Genomic DNA, 13,748 nt, shown 5'->3' with positions numbered 1-13,748 from the left:
TTTCGACAGTTGTTCTCATTCTGCATTGAAATGAGACTAGAGCGTTTGAATTTTTTCAGTCAGCGGAGAGAGAAGGGGAGACTCACCCCAGAACCGCCAAATACCTAGTGGTTAGTGTACTGACTTGGGACATGGACTCTGAATCCAGCAGCACAGAGATTTGGACCTGGGTCTTCCACATCCCTCATGAGTGTCCTAATCACTGGGCTCCTGGCTATCTTGGGGCAGTGTTTCTCGCATATATATTTTGACCAGAAATTCCATTTTGGATCTGAAAAATCTGCTCAACAAAAAATGTCCTTGACATCTGCATGTTTCCATGACAAGTGAATTTTGGTTTGGTTTTGGTTTGGTTTTTTGTTGAATCCTAGAAAAGTTTTGTTGAAAAATTCCTGGTTAATTTTCCCATGCGTGGCACCAAGCCCGAAATGCACCTGTCAGGAATCAGAGCCAGCACCAGAACCAGTCTCCAGGCAACCTGACTTGCACAGCTGGCCGGTAGTAAGCTGCCTCATTGACTACACTGCCTGGTTGGTGGGAAGAATCAGCAGACCAGCTTTTAAACCCAGCAGCAGCAGTTTGGTGGCCACTCGAAGCACTTGCCCATGGCTGTGATAGCTTCTGCCTCTGATCCAGCCCTGCTTTACTCCAGGTAACCCAGCTCTGGGCCTCAGCTCCAACTCCTCAATTTTGACTCTGGCTGCAACCCTTGCCTCTGGCAGCTGGCCTCTGACTCGAATTCTGACCCATGGTTTGGGCATCTGTCTTCTGACTCTGACCCTGGGCTTCTATTCCTGGCCACCGACTCCTGCTCTAACCACTGGGAATGACCATCCACATCCTGATCTCTGACAGTTTCCTTTCTCAATTGCATCCTGTTCCTCCTAATTATCTGGATCCACTCTAAGCAGTCCCTCCCCAGGGTGTGCAATCCTTCAGCTCTCATTCATGGGAGCAGTCCCCACTGGGAGCACTCAGGTGAGGTAAAGGTGCTGGATTTGGACCCTGGGTGTTGTCCTTTTCAGGTACACCTATCAGGTCCCTCCTTGATCGTCATCCTCACTGGCAGTCACCGTGCCAAGCTATAGATGTTTAATCACATTTCATTAAATCTCTCTCTCCAGCCCCTGATCATTCTGTTTGGCCTGCAGGAGTACCAAGAAACCCCAGTCCTGGCCCAGGACCCCACTATGGTAGGTGCTGTACAAACACAGAACAGCAAGAACCTGCTGTTGCATCTTACAGTGTGCGTTCGTGTATGATTTTATGCCTTTATGTCTGTGTGTGAGAGACTCCAGATCCTCAGCATCTCCAGTGCCTTGGTTTAGCCCTGCTTGGGTCCAACGCTGACAGATGTGCTCTTTCTGTTCCAGAGCCCTCCACAGACCTCCCAGAATTTTTCCAGAGGAAACTATTAGAAATATTTAAGTCATTGCATAGTTCAGGGGTTTATAACTGAGTAGAGTGAGCTTCACTGCCCAGCACAGGTCTGGGACTGTCAGTGAGGAAGTGGAACTGGCTAGGGCTTTGTAACTGCCAGTGAGTAGATGGCACAAGGCTTTATAACTGAGCACGTGGAATAACCGAGAGTGCAGTCTCTAGAGACCTCTCATTAAAGAACCCTAATCCTCATGTAGCCAACTGAAGAAGTTTTAATGAAGGTATAATGTTGGGTGCTTCTGGGTTTTAATTTTCTAATATATCCTGATGACTATTTCGACACCTCTGCTTAATTCCACATGCAATGCCCCCAGCAAATGCTGGATGATTAACAGCTTTGGCTGTGATTCTTTGCGAAAGGCAATGGGCCAAATTCAGCTCTCATTTGCACTGGGGTAAATCCATAGGGTGGATACTGACAGTCTTGCTCACCACGACTAGTATGAGTAATTCCTCTGATATCATTGATGGGACTAATTGTGGCATGAGATACTGTTCAGTAAATATATCAGAATCTGGTCCATCATGGTAACTCAGTTGACTTCCGTGATTAACACCACTCTAATGGAGAGTGCAACTGAGCCTCTTGGCTATCTTTTGAGTGCTTGAGGTGGTTAGTTACAGCCATCGGCTGGAAAAGAAGGAAGCATTGTCTAGTGAATAGGATAGGGAGTTGGGAATCGGATCTCCTGGGGTATGATCCTGGTTTTAACACTAATTTGCTGTGTGACTTTTTGGTCAAGTAACAGCCATATTTTCGCTCATGTCTTGGCTCCCCAACTAGGTGACAACCTGTGCCTAACTTTCAGAGGTGCTGAATGCCCACAGGTCACCTTGATTTCAGTTGTAATTTGGAATGCTCAGTACATTTGATAATTAAGCCTGAGGTGTATAAAAATGAGCACCCAAAAATTGAGGCTTAGCGTCAACACTTCTGAAAATATTTGCTTAATTAAACCTTGGTGTGCCTCAGTTTCCCCATCTTTACAACTATCACATGTTTCAGAGTGGTAGCCGTGTTAGTCTGTATCAGCAGAAAGAATGAGGAGTACTTGTGGCACCTTAGAGACTAACAAATTTAGTTGAGCATAAGCTTTCATGGGCTAAAGCCCACTTCATCAGATGCATGCAGTGGAAAATACAGTAGGAAGATGTATATACACACAGAACATGAAACAATGGGGGTTGCCAGACCAACTCTTAACGAGACCAATCGATTAAGATGGGCTATTATCAGCAAGAGAAAAAAAATGTTTGTAGTGATAATCAGGATGGCCCATTGTTACTCACACCTTCTTGTCAACTGTTTGAAATGGACCATCCTGATTGTCACTGCAAACGTTTTTTTTCTCCTGCTGATAATAGCCCCACCTTAATCGATTGGTCTCGTTAAGAGTTGGTATGGCAACCCCCATTTTTTCAGTGTGTGTGTGTGTGTGTGTGTGTGTGTGTGTGTGTGTGTGTACATATATATATATATATATATATAATATACACCTACTGTATTTTCCACTGCATGCATGTGATGAAGTGGGCTTTAGCCCACGAAAGCTTATGCTCAAATAAATTTGTTAGTCTCTAAGGTGCCACAAGTACTCCTCATTCTTTCAACTATCACATGGTTTCTGTTGTAAAATTTCATTAAGGAATAGTTATAAAGCACTTTAAGACCATGTAGAATACAGGCACACAAAATGAAATGTGTGAGTCTGAAAATGACATGAATAAGATTTACTGCTTCCTTGTCTTTTAAAAGGTATCTTTGAGTTTGAGGAGACATCAAATCTAACAGGTTCCCTCATTTCATACCAAAGTTGATGGAGGTGCTAGACACATTTTCACCAAAGTTTGCATTGAAAATTATTTCTTTCCAGGCTCTTTCACAATCTAGATGTTTGTTGTTGTTTTTAAAAAGTTCCCATGAATTGGGCATTTTTCCCTCTGGGGAAAATTAAATTCAAACTGTTGCAGGTTTTCCAATGAACACTGATTTTTTTTTCGGGCACAAATAATTTTTGAAATGACACAAAAAACATGTGGCACTTTTTTGCTTGTCAGCAAGACAGTTTCTTGGAGTGAAAGGGTCAGATTTTCAAGTTAAACACTACCACATGGGACCATTTTTGAGCATTCAAAATAAGATGTGAAAACCTCATTTTTCTAAGAGTTTAAAACAAAGCTGGTTGAAAAATTCTGAAATTCAATTTTCTGATGAAAATCAGAAAAACTATTTTTTATTATATTTGTATTGTGGTAGCACCAAAGAACCCCAGTCATAGACTAGGACTCCCTTGTGCTAAGAGAGCTGTACAAACACAGCACAAAAAGGCAGCTCCTGCCTCAAAGAATGTACAATCTTAAACTTGGTCTTCACTGCAAACAACAACAAAGTGTTAGTAACTCAGATTCAAATCCTAGTGAAGATTGATTGGGCTAGTGTCACTGCAGTGTTAACTCAAGCTAGAACTCAAGTTTTGCCCCTAACTTGGTACCTGTCCACACATGCAATCTCTAGCTTGAGTTAAGTGGTTCTTTAGTCTCGACTCCAGGGCGGAGGATGGGTTGAAGTTCAAGAGTTGCTGGTGCTGGAACTAGTAATGCAGTGGGGATGCTGCAGTTTGAGTTGCAACTCCTCAGCAGCTAATGTAACCATTCTGCTAATCCAGCCACTCTGTTGTTCATGTGAAATGTAGGTCGACATATTAATGACACAAGTTGTGAAAAATCCACAGCCCCTAGTGTCGCCACCATCCTAAATCCCAGTATAGATGCAGCCAGATCAATGGAAGCATTCTTCTGTCGACCTAGCTACCGTCACGCAGGGAGATGGAGTTACCAGTGATGGAAGAACCCTTTCCATCACTGTAGTAACTCACCCATAATGTCTACACTACATAGTGATGCCTCTGTCGCTTCCATGGTATAGACGAACCCCAGCATTCCACGTTCAGTCGAGCTAGCATGAGTGGAGTAACTTGAGTGTACGAAGTCAAGCTAACTGTTGCAATGAAGGCTTTGTATAGCAATGAGACATGGCAGGGGTATGCTGTTGTCCTAGAATTATATGCCTTGGGTGTGTTATAGGGCATGAGGCTGAAAGCTAATTGCCTTCAGCAACCCAAACTGTGTGATTGAAGGATCTAAATACACACCCTGTTGGAGCTTATTGTGGTGATTCAATGAAAAGGAGTGCTAAAAGAGAGATCCCTTTGTATTGCTTTCCCATTAGATTGCTTTTGTTAGGCTTGCAAATACAACAAGCTATAAGGAGGTGTGCAGTGCTACCAACACAGGTGCAAAGATGTGGTATATAAACCCCCATGACATATGCAATGTTAGCGTTTCTGTAACATTATTGTCTTTAAATATTAAAGCTAATTTGGACGGATGTGAAAATATGCTGCTAATCCTCTGAAGAGTCTAGGGCTGAAAACATTGGATGGGAAATCATCCTTTACAAATGAAAGTAAGTATCATTATCCGTACTTTGCAGATGGGGAAACTGAGGCATGGAGGAACTGACTTGCTATGGCCCAAGGTCATATAGCTGGGCCATAGCAGAGTGAGAATAGAACCCAGGAGTCCTGACTCCCTGACCACTAGACCAGACTGCCTCCCCTGCAGGCTAACTGTTTGCAATGTTGATTTTCTGATGGCAGCCACCATACCTACCTTATAGAAGTGTCTGTCTGTTAATTTGGATTTCTAGATATGTGCCTGTCCTTTCACTCAAGGCTCAAGTGAATTCAAATTACATGTTCAAACATTACAAGAGTCAGCAGTAAACTCACACTGAACGCTCCCCATCCAAGATGAATGCATTAGGTTTAATAAAGTCCACACGTGCACGTCAGGTTGGGTTCTTTCCCATTCACTCCCATTTAATCAGGCATCCCCCAAAAGGCTAAATTTATTAGTAGCTGTAGAGATTTTTCAGATCTTCAGAGGAAAAGCATTGGAGTTGTTCGTTCGTTATCCCTTTCCATTATGAAAAGGAGTACTTGTGGCACCTTAGAGACTAACAAATTTATTTGAGCATAAGCTTTCATGAGCTACAGCTCACTTCATCGGATGCACCATTTCCATTATGTTTATCTCCTCTGCACCCCACTGTGCTACCCATCTTAGACAAACAGAATAGAGCCTGAATTAGACAATATTATACAGTGGGGTGTGAGTCTTTCCTGCTCTCTACTGCAATTGGCTAATTCCCTGTAGTATGACAGATAATTAACTTCTTTCATCCTCCATAGCTGTAGATGTTTTTATTGCTAATAAACCTATCCAGACCCTCTATCCAGCCATCCACATCCTTTGCTGGCCATGCTTTCTTTCAAAATGTCCATTTTATAAATCACTGTGATTAGGTTTATGTTGCTCTTTGTTATATTCATACCACTCAAGTTAAGTTTTAGATTGTTTCCATTATATCTATATATTGCTTTCATTATATTTATGGTCCTTGTGTTGCATTTGCATTGCTTTCCTTAGATAATGTCATTTTGGCTGGATATACAGTTATATATTACTTTTGTTAGATTTATACAATGTAATTAGATTTATATCCCTTTTGACTCAGAGTTGCTTCACTTAGATTTATAATAGCTCTTCTCTTAAGTTTTTCTTGCTTGGAATAGATTTATATCCATTTTTGTTAAATGTATATTGCTTAAGTTAACATTGATATCCCTTTCGTTAGTCTTTCGTCATTTCCAATTCAAGACTTCTTGGTTCATTCCAACAAATACCCAGGCCTGGTTTTCCATTGATCTCCAGAGAGTTTCCTCCAATGTAACTTTACTGATTTCAGCAGAGTCACGCCAGATTTACACCAGCATAAATGAGAAATAGGACCAGATCCTCCATGTACAAGGTCTCCCACTGGGTGCTCAGATACCGTGATGATGAGTGCAATACTAGATAGACTTCCTGAGACTTTCCAACATTTCTCATGCCCCCATTTTGTGTTGTGTCTAAATCTAAAGGTACTTGCTGGGCAGTGCATAAAATAAACTTTATCTCAGGTGACGCTTCAGGCTGGAAGCTCAGCAGACGTAAGTAGCAGATGTATAGCTTCATTGAAGTCACCAGAGCTATATCAGTTGACACCAGTTGAAGAACTGGCTTTACATATCCTGTCCCTCCACAGTTATGTGAGACAAAGAAATAAAACAGAAGAGATACAAAACCCTCATGCTTCGGGGCATATGGCAACCTCTGACTGACAAAGGTCAGCAGGAAACTTCCCCTAAGAGCTGTTGTTTCATACATTCACTACAGGATATCTTGTACCTTCTTCTGAAGCCTCTGGTGCCAGTCACTGTTGGAGACTCATTGGTCTGATCTGGAACAGCTGTTCCTAGACCTTTTTGGTGACATCCAGTTTTATTTCTAGCTCCTGTGAGATCTGCATTATATGGAGTTACATTTCCTCCAAGGTTTTCTGTACATGGTGGATTTCGGCCATTAGCACCCAGCTGCTGGGTTAGATGCCCCTGTTCAGAACCCTGTTGTAGACATGCTAAAAGCCCCAGTTCGCACCAAAGCTTCTTGCCCTGGCTTGAAACTGGAATAAGCTGCACCACTACAATTCATGGCATATCCTGTTGACATTAGGGGTTTGCACCCATTCAGCTGCACCAAGCCTGAAACTGAAGCAAACCTCCAATGTCAACAAGACTTCCATTGCCTGTAAACTGCAAATACTGTTATGAGAATGCAGAATGTTTAAACACATAATCTCACAGTGCCAACATCACAGGCAGTCCTAAGGTTTCTACTCAGCTTGGCACCTGCACCATTGCTGTAGAGGACTGGCATATCTTTTAGGAAGATTGTTCTGTTTGAGGACATTGGAACGTGTGTTTTCAATGGGACTATTTTTCCCCAGGGTAACTCAGTGTTTGTTTGGAGCGTGGGAGTATTTGCCATCAAACCAGCAGACACGCATTTGGGCTAAGGAGGGAGAAAGACACAGATTTCACCTGCCTAGACTCCTGACCCTCTCCCCACACACTTTACCCCTCCCTCCCCTGCATACCCCCCACCGGTTCTTTGAAGCATGCAGCCATGGGGGAGGTGGGCAGGCGGCAGTTCCACTCTTACAGAAAGACTGTTGTTTGATAGTCAGATCCAGATGTGAAAGGAGGAGTGAGTTGCCTGAGTGTAACAGAAGCAGGCTGGGGGAGGGGAGAGAAAGAGAGTCTGAGTCTTCTGTCTAAACCAGTGCAAAACCACTGAAGCCAGTAGAGTTGTCTAGGTGTAACTGATCTGAATTTGTCCCATTGGGGGCAAGTTACATTCAGTCCCCTTCCAAAAAATGGAAGTTACACCAGAAAAGAGACTAAATTCTCATCATGAGCAAAGGGAAAGGGACGTGATGAAATGCACATGCTTTGCTCTTGTTTTCTGTTCTGTGCAGAAAAAGGGACATATCCGTTTCTCAGTGACACACCTGTGCAAGGTCACAGAAATAGGTGAGTGTAGTTTGGCCTGAAGTGGTTGAACGCTTTCAAAGACGAGGCAGGAGCTATGGTCAAGGTTCAAATGCTTATTCACTTTGCTCCCCTTCAAAAGCAGCCCTTACTCACACCAGGCATCCTGACTCTTGGGAATGGTCTCCATAGCCCTAAGGGAATTTTGCAAACATTTCCCACTGTTGCTAAGTCCAGTTCAGCTGCACTCGTGTTAGTAGCACTGGGAACCCTAGCCTAGATGGGCCCCCAGGGCTCTCAGCAGTGCTTTGTGCAATCTTGCTCAGAGCACGCCTTTTCTACATGGTGCATCACACCCCACAGCACATCTAAAGTAGGCCTCCTAATTTTGATCACACTGGTGGGGATGAACCAGCTATTTGAACTTCTCACATCAGCAAGGGTTGCAGGGCTGGACCTTAAATATGTCCAGAGTTTAAACAAATGTCTAGGGTCTGCTTTTACTCCCACTGAAGTTAAACTCAGTAGCAATTAAATTCCAGTGGGGTCCCAGATCCTTAGCCAGTGTAAATTGGCAGGGCTTCATTGACTTGAATGGCACTACTCCAGCTTCACTCCAGCTGCAGATCTGTCTGCAATGGGATCAGGATTATGCCCTGGAACATTTTTGTCCTGTCCAACATCTGAGACTGCAACTTCTGAAAACAAACAGCTTTTGCACAAGCTTAGCTCAATGTCTCAATGAACCTGTGTTTAATCAGAGCCTCAGAATCGCTGTCAGAGACTCTGTACCTGAGATCTCTGGCTACGGAGGCGTAAGCACCCAGCTAGTCTTCTAACCCTCTGCTGCCAGAAAGCGTTTATTTAATTGCTCCTGCTCTATTATGCCTCTCCACCTTTTGATTCCCTGATACACAGAGTAGGTTGGTTAAAAGGTCAGAGATGCAAAGCACTGGGCACTGCTTTGAGCCAGGAAAACATTTTGAAAATACCATTCAGAACCTTGTAGGTAATGTTTAAGCAAATTGGGGGCAGAGAAAAAAACATTCTAAAGAAACAGTGAATTTATTTTTATTAATGAAAAGTAACTTGAACTCTGCTTCCTTCCAAAACAGGATTTGAACTGATTTCCATATCTGCAAATCAAGCTGTGTTCATGTCACCTCTGCCACCATCACCAGTAATAACTAGGACTTCGCTCGATGTGGCCCAGAGTCCGAGAGAATCCAGCTAACCCTCCCATCTCTCCGTCGGCTCCGCAATGCTGCTAACCATAGCAAGAACCTGATATTTTTGTCAGTAAAATCTGCAGATATGACTCAGAAATAAGGAAGGGGCTGGATTCTGATGTCAGTCACACATTTATGTAAGTCTGGATTCACACCAGTGTAACTGAGGTCAGAACCTGGCCCCAGGTACACTGGTGGAATAAGATGGTTTGTTTTTGTTTTTTACATCGACCATACAGGTAGCTTTGTAAAGGGGATGCTAAGGGATGAGCAGTGCTTAATTTGTGCTGCAGCTTGCCAGGGCTGAGCCTCTAGGCTTGGCAGTTCACAGCCCCAGCACCTCTGGGCTTGCCATGGCAGTTATGAATGTAAAAAAATTACTTGAGCCCCAGCACCTATTTCATTACAAGTTAAGCACTGGGGATGAGAGAGTAGATGCTTCAGGTCAATACTACTGGAATAGAGAATTCTTCACCTTCCAGTCTCTGGTCCAACTCCTGTCCAGGTCATTAGTGTTTGGTGACCAATATGGACTGAATTTGGTGGCCTTCTGCTCCCAGGCATATGACCAAGAGAACGGGCCCCTTACTTGGGTTCTATAGAAAGAGTTCCCGCCTCACCCCTTCATTTTGTGGATGTACCAAGGACTTTCAGCCTCCAGGGCCATCTAGCCAGCAGCTTTCAGCAATGCGAAGAACATGCTCGATGAAGGAACCTGGCCCAGTGATCTCCAGCAGAGTGGAATCCTGGGTTCCCTGCCCCTCATCTGCATCCTCCTGTCCTAAATCTATTGTAGCTTAGTGCAGCTATTTAGGGAACGTGCCAGAGGAAAAAGTGATCCCAAAGTCCGGGTGTCCTTGTGTGTACACTTGCTGAACTCTCCTCAAATGATGTAGGAGAAATACACCTGCTGAGCCCAGAGCAGGAGAGGAAAGTGCTTAGTCAACTTAGGGCAAGGTGCCCAGCAAAGGAGGAGGAAGAGGGTGGCTAGAAATATCAGCTAAATGGATGAGCAATCAGGCATGGCACAAGGACTGCATGCTGCATGATGGGATGTCTCCCATGTGTCTGACAAGCTCTTGTACCTCAGAGATTAAATGGCTTTTAGACACTGCCTCTATTGGGCGAGGAAGGCGTGGGAGCAAGGAGTGCACAGCAGAGGCTGCTCCCAAGGTATTAGACCTGAAGCAGACACAATACCACCAAGAGCCTTGAGGAAGTCCAGGCCTGAATAGCCCCCACTATGCATGAAGGGGCGTATGATGCAGTCACACCCTTCTGTGGTGGCCCAGCTCGGCTAGCCAGCATGAAGGCAAGTGGGATCAGGACCCTGCTCTTTTCCCCACTCCTCTCCTTAGAAGGAGTCTAGCACCACTGTCTGCAGTCCACTCCCCCAGGCTTCGTGTCTTCCTGTTCATTTACAGACCATCTAGGCCTAAGCCTCGTACACTGTGTGACTGGCTGATGGATGCTAGGAAACAGCCTTGCGCAGCTGCTTAAGGTTCTTGTCTCCCTCAGAGCAAAGGCTAGCTTACTGATATATATTTTTGCATGTGAAGACCAGTAAATCAAATCTAAAGACTAAAGCAAAAGCTGATATTATTTGTGCCCTGTGACTCCTATGAGAGCAGCTCTCATCAGTGCCCTTGTTATAGCCTCCTTGCCTTGACATGTGCTGTTTCCCTGCTCTCCAGAACGACCATCGGAAGAGAAAACGCCCCCTGTTGTTGTTTAGTGACATGGAACTGGGCTCTCTTCATTGCTCTTTAACTTCACTTGGGGCAGTGATGAACCTGCTAACCTGGGTACAATCTAAAGCCTGGCTTCAGAATGGAGCATCCCTGGAGATCCAGGCCGTGGGTCAGTGGTTCCCCTGCACTCAGTGTGATTGCATGGGCGTGACCGTGACTGAGAGCAGAAGTAAAGAAGTGCAGTGGAACTGGCAGATGCCTCTGTTCCCACCCAATTCCAAAGGTCAGCCACTATTTCAGATTCTGCCTGGAAGTTGGAGAAAGTGTACTACAGAGCCGGGGACAGGTGTGATCTAAGACCGTTAGTCCCTCCTTAGTAAGGGAGGGAATTCACCCTTCTGCAGAGGGCCAGCTTGAGAACTATGCATATTCAGACTCTGTTTTGAATGAGACTTTGTTGTTGCATAGACCTGAGGCTGGCTTTCTGCATTGCTGTATTGCTGCAGCATGCAATTCCCAGTCCACACGGCTCATGCGGCTGGACTAGTGGGTAGCACTCTGGATTGGGACTCTGGAGACCTGGATTTTATTCCTAGCTTTGCCCAGGACCTGCTGGGTAACTTTGTGCCTCAGTTTCCCCATCATAAATGAGGATAATGATGCTGATCTCCTATGTAAAGTGCCTTGAAATCTCTGATGAAGAGCTCTATGTAAGAGCTAGGTAGTGTTTGTTTGTGTATTTAACTGATGGGGGAAAAAAGAATATACATAGAGCTATGCATCCACTAAAAGAAAGAACGGCAGAGTCCTGTGCCACAGGGCTCTTTGCCACTTTTATAGATCCAGACTAACATGGCTACCCCTCTGACACTTAAAAGAAAAACTTGATTCAGAGATGGATATTTAACTGTCGTCTGAGACCCAAAATGGGGACCAGACCCCTAAATGAAGGACAATAATAGACTTAAAATGCTGGGAGATTCATTTCTTGGACATAAGTAGCATTTTCTCATAACCTTGAGTGGCGTGATCCAGCATTTCGGAGGCAAATAAGCTGATAGCAGTAAAGGCAAGGAACAGCAGGTGCATGAAAGACGACAGCCTGGCCATAAGAGAGAGGCGTGGAGCCGCATGTGTCTTCAGAGACTGGCAAACCCCTGCAGCACTACAGCCCGTTCACACAGGATCAGCCCATTTTCTAGTTGCCTGTCTGCTGCTGAGTTGCTGCGGTGAACCCCTCCTTGCACTTATGATAATGAGAGATACAGACTGTTACGCAAATAAGAGTGGCTGGCTAGGACTGTTAACTGATTTGTCTACCTTGCCTCGAGAAAGTTAAGATTAATCAATTTAAGGTGTGAAATTAATGGATATAAATTCAAGTGCATTAAATCCCTACCTGGCCACGCTCACTCAGGAACAAAGTGGGCCTTAGTTTGCTGTGATTTCTGAAGTAGGGAGCAGAAAACTTTTCTGCACTACCCAGCTCTTTGATAGCCTTGTGACTGTCTCCACAGAGCAGAAATCTTCACAGGGACCTTTTCCTGGAATAAGCAACTCAGTCGTGACAAAGAACCTCACTCTGACGGTTGCCTAGTTTGTTGTTACATCTATCTCTGAAAAGACTTTGGTTTTATGATGACTGTGAGAAACCACTGTGTCTTACTGTGCTTGAATGGGAAATAATTGCTATCCCTTCTATCAATGGATAGGATAAACATCAGACTCCAATGGTTTCTGGAATACTGATTGATCACTTACTTCAAAATGAGATTAAAAGAGAGAGAGAGAGAGAGAGAGCGCCTGATTCCGATCTCTGATAAACCAGTGTAAATCAGAAACTCGTGTTTTTCTGTGGGGGGAAAAGGGCACCATTTAGGGCATAGACTGGGAAAAAGATTGGCAGTAGTAGCCTGAGAATGGGAGAGGAACAGTAATTTACAAACTCTGTGCTGCTAAATTATTTATTTCTTGTGCATCTATTTCCGTTTGTCTGTCTATTTAAGCTCTTCAAGGTAGGGCCAAACTTTATTTTTGTGTTTGTACAGCACCCAGCACAATGGGGCCATGATCCCTCATTGGGGTTCCTATGTGCTACTGGAATGCAAATAATAATAATGATCATTCATAATTAAAATCCATAATGTTAATCTCTCTTCATTTACAGCAGTTTAAGGCCTATATATTTTATTATATATTTTTTCAACTCTAATGTTAGAAGGACATTAAGGTTGGGAAGTCAAGCATTCAAAAGTTAGGAAATGCCAGAATTAAGGTTGCCTGTGCACCCTTAATTCAGCTCCCTTGTGTATGCATATGCATCATAATACAGCCTTTCATTACATGATCACATACTACCTTTTCAGAAATTCCATCATATGGAACACTAATGATCCCCACTTTTAGTTTTCAGCAAGGTTTGGACCTTTAGAGACACATTGCAGACATCTACCACTTGAAGTAACAGAGTAAATGGTAGCAGTAGAAGGCTGTCATCCTCTATGAGGGCTATCTTTGTCTCATTCACTGCAAGAAGGCTACAGTAAGGCAAAACGGGATCTTTACTCTGAAGTTTTGTTCTGGTCTGAGATTTAAATCTTCTCCCGTTTCTAGCAATAGCACCCTGCCTTCTGTTTGGAGTGTTGTTCATCTGAGTTTAGGCCCTGATCCTGCAGTCAGATCTTCCTGGAAATCAACAGGGCTCTTCGTGGACCCGAACATCTGCCCATCTGGAATTGATTGAAAAACTGAGTGTAACCGAGTGCCAAATTGGAGGCTTACAGTGTAATCAATTCAGGGCAAGAGACCATGGGATAGATTCAAAAGCAATGTCCAGGCATGTGGGTTACACATTCTGGTAAGTGGGGGTGAACGTAAGTAAGGGACTCTAGAGAAAATCTATATTGGTGTAAAATGCACACTGCAGGGGGCCAGAATATATGAAATTTGCATCA

This window comes from Dermochelys coriacea, chromosome 22 (genome assembly GCF_009764565.3).
Source record: "Dermochelys coriacea isolate rDerCor1 chromosome 22, rDerCor1.pri.v4, whole genome shotgun sequence".
Lineage (NCBI taxonomy): Eukaryota > Metazoa > Chordata > Testudines > Dermochelyidae > Dermochelys > Dermochelys coriacea.
The sequence above is the reverse complement of the archived record's forward strand: the minus strand, read 5'-3'. Positions refer to the sequence as shown.